This window comes from Pithys albifrons, chromosome 1 (assembly GCF_047495875.1).
Source record: "Pithys albifrons albifrons isolate INPA30051 chromosome 1, PitAlb_v1, whole genome shotgun sequence".
NCBI classification, from domain to species: domain Eukaryota; kingdom Metazoa; phylum Chordata; class Aves; order Passeriformes; family Thamnophilidae; genus Pithys; species Pithys albifrons.
This window is the reverse complement of record NC_092458.1, coordinates 89,540,399-89,547,020: the sequence shown is the minus strand read 5'-3', so window position 1 is coordinate 89,547,020 and position 6,622 is coordinate 89,540,399.

Sequence of the window (6,622 nt, the reverse complement as noted above, 5' to 3'; positions counted from 1 at the left end):
GACACAGCCTTGGATTGAATGGGAGTGAAGAGGTTTGCACAGCCCCATTAAGCAGCTGTGCCATGCAATGCTGCCATAAACAAACCTGTTATACCCCAAGCCCAGCAAAAGCATTCAGTTTGAGGCCACCGGTTTTGGCAGCAGTTCCCACTCCCCCTTACTGATGTCCCAGATGAGAAGCTGCAGTTGGGCCTCTGTACTCACTTTTCCCACCCTCTTCTGAGGCAAAACAGAAGGATGTGCCCTTGACAAGGGATTCTAACACACCACTCTCCAGAAACTGTCCTGGACCTTGAGCTGCTGGTGGGACAGAGGGTCATGCCCAAAGCAGGTGAAGGAGGTAAGAGCCTTGTTATTGCCATGTACAAGGAGAATGAAAAAGCCTCTTAGAGACCAAGGCCCAGCCCTGGTGGCCAGAGGTGTAAAACATGGATACCCATAGATTAATTCTGAATTTTTGCACTGAAAGCAGCACCCAAATTTATGGAGGTGCAGAGTATCTGCAGCACACTGTGGCTATGATGAAGGTCCCTCATATTTCAGTATTTCTGGAAATCTGATCTCTTTTAAAACATGCAGACTCTCAGACTGGACTTGGCAATCTGGTCTCTGCCTCCGTAAAACCAGGATCATAAATAGAAATGTCTCTCAGTGGGAAGGGAGGAGAATGAGAACCTGACTGTTCACAGAGGAACAGGAGTGAAGTGCCTTATTTCTGGTTCCTCCCAAAGCTAACAGAGAGCACTCCTCTTGCCCACTGACTCATGCTTATTACTAAGCGCCTTGTAAACAGCGATAATGAGAAATGGCCGCTTTGTGCCTGCTTCAGTTTTGCTTCTGGGCTTTACTCTCAAAAAAAAAAAAAAAAAGAAAAACAAAAAAGGAAAAGAAATCAAAGCTCTGTGGGTATTGACAATTCCACGGCAGCTGTTACAGACATGGGCATGTGCATCACCTCTTTGTTCCTCACTCAGCAGATGTGGGACCACAACCTCATCTCAGTGAGTTCTGCAGCCCTCTGAGAGCTGGGACGTCCCTCCGGGTGTCACTTGGCATTGTCAAAGAACATACAGTTGCAGCCAGGATGTTGGGAACTCTGGGAAAATTACCTGGGTGTTTTGTCTGGAGGCAGGAAAGTGTGTGCTGCACTACAGGTATGCACCAAAGAAGGATTTGTCCTGCCAAGCAGGCAGGAACTGAGGTCTGGAGAGGCACAAGCAAGGGCAGAAAGCACATAGTTAAGGTGAGTTGTGCTACAAACTCTGCAGGGATGAGGCCCTTTTCATGCCAAATGATCCTGCTGTGCTTAAAGAGCAGTCAGTAACCCTGTGTTGGGAACACATCACTGCACACCAGAGAATAACTGGAGCCCAGCAGCTGCATGGCTCAGCCTGAGGCTGGGTCCTACGAAGGGAAAACAAAAGCTGAACTCATCTGAAACTGCCAGAGCAGGCAGGATGCAATTCTCTCCACCTTACTAACATGTCTTTTCTCATTCCCTGCTCTTTTTAAACATCCTGTTGAAAAGCTAGGCTGCAGGTCTACCTGGAGGAGTCCAATATCCATTACAACACTTCCTGATAAGAAGGATAAACCACCTGCTCACACCTCTGCACTGCTGCTCTGGCTCTTCATCCTTACCTCATTCACCCTGCATGGAACTATTTACACTCTATGCCTGCTGGATCCTTCCTGGGAGTCGTGATGCCCTGGGACATAGCACCTCACTTTGGAGGGATGGCTCAGGTCATTTGCTCCAAGAAGCATACAATAGCTGGATACTTACTTCAAGTGGACTAGTGGAAAAAAAGGGGGCTTGGAGCTGATTTTTGTGGAATGAGACCCCCTACTTGCCAGTACCTAGCAGAAACAGCTGTCTTCTGGTGCCTGGCACATAGAGGGGTTTCAGCCCATTTAACACATGGACCTTGTCGATCCTCAAGAGTTCACATTCCACCAGAGTGTCACACAGAGCAACATCAAAACTGCCTCTACCTTAACGGCAACTTGATCATCGGCTAAACTCTTCCCAAGCAACTCGCCTTGCAGTCAAATTTCATTATGTTTGGCTAAGTTTTCTTCAGGATGAACTGCCACTTGTGTTTTCTTCAGTTTGGGGAAAACTTAGCCTCTTGGAAAAGCCAAATTCATGTATGCCTACTTATGATTGTGCTGACTTGAGCAAAGTCTATTGTAATGAGACAACTAACTGCTCAGTGACAAACTCTTCTTTACCCACCACCAAAAATCTGAAAGGGAGACCGTGTGATGGATGGATGCATCCTCTACTGGGAAATTATCATCCAGCCTACTTAGAAACTCTCATGAGACTTGACTGTGGCCTGCAGGCAATCTCCACAGATGTGTCCTAGAATGAAATTATCTATGCAAATACAGTTTTCTTTTCACACATTGCAAATAAGTCTGTAGAGAGAGCTCTGTGCTGGGCCTTGTTTGGTGAGGTAATCAGCTGCACACACAGTACTCCCTCTTGGGCTTTGCTGATCTACATGCAGTCTGCTCCCAGTCCCCTCCGTTGTAAGACGGGTAATGTTGCCCTTAGCATAGAGCACCACCCTTACCTCTTTCATGAGCAATCTCCTTTCTCAGCATGAGGGAGACAACAGTTGTAACTTCTCCATTAAAGAAAGCATCTGGCCACACTTAGGCAATAACAGTTTTGTCCTATTCATTCTTAAAAAAGAAACTTTTTCGCTTTTTTCTCTTAAAAAGTTTCTTATTCTGGAATTTAAACAAAGGATTCTTTTTTTAGTCCATGATCCCTTGAGCTTAAATTGTTGAAGCTTTTACCCATTCGAAGGTTCTCTTTGCAGGGTTCATTAAAAACATCACGCCTTTCCCAGACCATTTCCAGTACACAAGGCTGTGACAGGCAAGGCCATCTCAGAGCACTGCTCCATCCCCAAGAACCAGGGCTGAGTGCCCCACCCAGTGCAGCCTCTCAGCAAACACCAGCCACTGCTTCAGCCTCCAGGATCTTCTGTGCTGTCCTCCAGTTCACAGGAACAGGATCTTGAACTGTCTTCTGAGGTTTCTGAAGGCTTGAAAAATCTCTTGCTGTTCCCACCATCCTGTTAGCTTTCTGACCCTTCCTAAACAGCCTCAGCTCCTCTTCATTCTCCTTTACAGAAGCTGCTCATTATAATCACTTGCCTTGTTAAGGCAACTGGGGACATGTGTGGGCTACTCTTACAAATTGAGCCAAAGAGCTGCCCTCAGGAAGGTTCCCACTGTTCCTCCCAATACATCCTGGAACAGTGTCCATTCAGATGGTGAAAACTCTGCCAGGAGTAGTTCAGTGCATCTAAGAACAGCAATGTGGTCCAGGTCACATTCCCTTTCAATCTTATTTTCTATGCCTCTGTGAACTGCCTTAAGATGACTTTGTAACGCACTCCTACCACAGCAAAGGATGAGGCCAGCTAGTGCCTCTGCATCCAAGGCAAGTTAGAAAACTTGCTTCCTTCGTAATTCAAAGCCCTGCATCTCTCCAGATTTGAAAGAGTCTCTCAGAAAGATGATCTTACAGTCTTTGTATGCTTGATGTAGACCCCACTACTGGTAGGTGGGAAAGCCAAGATTTTAGGAATGATCCAAGTGGGGACAGAAACAGGAAAAAGTGCAGAGAACCAAAGGAATGAAGAATGTGGTGGAAGAAAAGCACAAGTGGCATGCAGTCCACATCCCCTTGTAGCAAATGCTGTGGTACTTTGAACACGTCTAGGGCTGGAATATCAGCTCCAGTGTGGTTTCCACTGTGCTTAGAACTAAAGCTCACTCCCACCAGAGAAAACTGGTTTGTTAGCAACACCCTACTCATCCTGCCTGTCTCTTATGTAAAGTATGGCTAATCTGAGGATCACCTGACAGGGGGCCAGGTCAGAAAGTCACAGAAGGTTTGGGCCTGAGACATGACCTTCTTTCAGCTGCCATTTGGCTCTGTAAGAGCAGAGGTGGTGCTGACTGCTGGTGGAAAGGCTGGTCTGCTTTGACTCTCCCTAATCCTTTCTTCTCCATCCATTAAGCCCCAAAAAAATTAAGTTAAAAACTCTCTGTGAAGACTTTTTGCATCCTCCCAGTGGCAATGCTGGATGGGGACCAGCTGGATGGAGAAAGCCCTCTGTCAGTCTGTCAGGTGTGGGAGAGAGGTTAACAACCTTTTGTAAACTGGTTTCCCACATGCTTTCTAATTATTGTTTTTTGGGGGGTGGCATCAAGGAGACAACATGAGGGTATGAATTAGGTACCGTGGCAGGGAAAAGTGAGCCAGGAGAGAAAGCACAGTATGATCCTACACCACAACATGTAGCCTGAGCGTGTGGGAATCAAATGAGGCTGTGACCAAGCTTTCTGGTAGATGAGGCACCAAGCACCTCTTTGGCTCTGCCAAACAAGGATGTTCAGGTCCTTGGACATGGAGACAAATGATTGCCTCATCTTTGATGAGATCCCCTCCAGCCAGTTAGGACCATTCCCATTTCCAGACTGATATCTTAAGGGAACAAGGCTTATTCAGTGCACGTGTTTGTCTTCCCCGTCCTTCCAGTCCTCTTCACCAAAATTTCTTGAACTACCTGGCACATCACAATAAACTCGACAGTGACCTGGGAATCTCAAAGTTCTTAAGTTTCTACAAGTTCCACTGGTTGAGTGGGTGTCATGGTTTAACCCCAGCTGGCAACCAATCCCCGCACAGCCGCTCAGTCCCTCCCACACCAGTGGGATCAAGGGAGAGAATTGGAAGGGTAAGAGCCAGAAAACTCATGGGTTGAGATAAAGAGAGCTAATAGGGAAAGCAAAAGCTGTGCACACAAACAAAGCAAAGCAAGGAATTAAGTCACTGCTTCCCATGGGCAGGCAGGTGTTCAGCCAACTCCAGGAGAGCAGGGCCCCATCAAGTGTAGCAGTTACTGGGGAAGACAAACACCATCACTCCTAATGTCCCCTCCTTACTCCTTCTCCCCACAGCTTTATATACTGAGCACAATGTCCTATGGTATGGAATATCCCTTTGGTCAGTTGGGGTAACCTGTCCTGGCTATGTCTCCTCCCAGCCTTTCATGCACTCCTGGTTTCCTCACCAGTGTGACAGTATGAAAAGCAGAAAAGGCCTTGGCTCTGTGTTAGCCCTGCTTAGCAATAACAAAAATATCTTTATATTATCAACTCTGGCTTCAGCACAAATCCAAAACACGATCCCATACCATCCACTCTGAAGCAAATTAACTCTACCACAGCCAAAGCCAGCACAATGAGAGAAAGAATCCTGGCAGATTGTTCCCTCTCACACATGGAGTAGGAGCACATGCACAGCTTTTATTAAACATCAGCAAATCCCTCTCACAGGGATGGGATCGGGCAGAGTCACACATTATGCAGGGAGTTGGGGAGGAAGGGAAGAACAACCCAGCAGTTTTCTGCTTTTTGGTTTTTCCCTACTTGTTTTTATTCCATTGGAAGCTTGGTTTTCATTGGTCCCCATCTTTGGTGAGTGAATAACTAATGTCCTCCAAGGTTAGATGGTGCTTCAGTGACAGGCCATGGCTGGCTGTCACACTTCAGAAAAGGCTGTAGAGGACTGAGCTCCTGAAGGACCAGCCAGGGTTTGCCCAAGCTCTAGTGCACGCTGACACAGGATACCAGGAGTTCAGCTAATTTCAGGTAAGGGACTGGTCATGCCAGATGCACTCAATAATCCTGCTCACTCTTTCCTTTCATACTGAGTCTTATGTAGGATTTTTATTAAAGGTTTAGCGTGACCTGGAACCCAGAGGAAGCATTCAGCCTCTTTGATGCTAATCTGAACCACCAAAGCTTTTAAGGTTCACTTGGTGCTGCCAGGAACACCCAATGCCAGCAGTGATTAGTGGTCTCCTGGGAGGTATCTCAGCCTCTTAGGATTTGACAGGCAGACAATGAAGTTTGCAGTGGAGCCGAGTTTCAGCTGTGCCCGTCTGCTAAATAACAAGTGGTAAATGATAGTTTCCTTCAATTGTAGCAGTTTGTGACTACTCATGAAGTCACATAATGATCTCACCTCAGTTATTCACCCTGTTCTTTCTTCTACCTGCCACGGTCAAGATGTTTTTCTTTCTAACAATAGAGAATAAAACCGAAACCAAATCCCTTTCTATTAATGCAGATCTAATGCACATGCAGAGCACAACAGAAGCATCCCTTGTTTCTGGCTCTAGCTGCCACATCTGAAGCATTTTTCCTTCTAAGAGCTGGAAAGACAGGCCACTGCCTTCCTTTTAAGATGATCCCTAGTCACTTGTCTCCCTGGACACTAAGCACCCTGCTGCCAGGGGAGGACTGCCCATCCCTGTTTCCAGATCCCCACAAGGAAAACTCTTGCACGTAGGAGACCTTAAAAACAAGGCCTTCAGTCTGAGCCTGAGGCTGACAACCATGTGGCACAGAGGGGACTGGTGGGAGATGTTCATCACTCAGTATTTGTTTCTGGTGCTGGTGGGAAGGTGTTGAATGAGGAGGTTTCCGCATCCATCCTGAATGCACCATCCTGCAGCAGAGACCAGCTGGCTGCATCCTTACCCATCCCCGTGAGAACACTCATGGAGTGCAGGGGCCAGCCATGGAA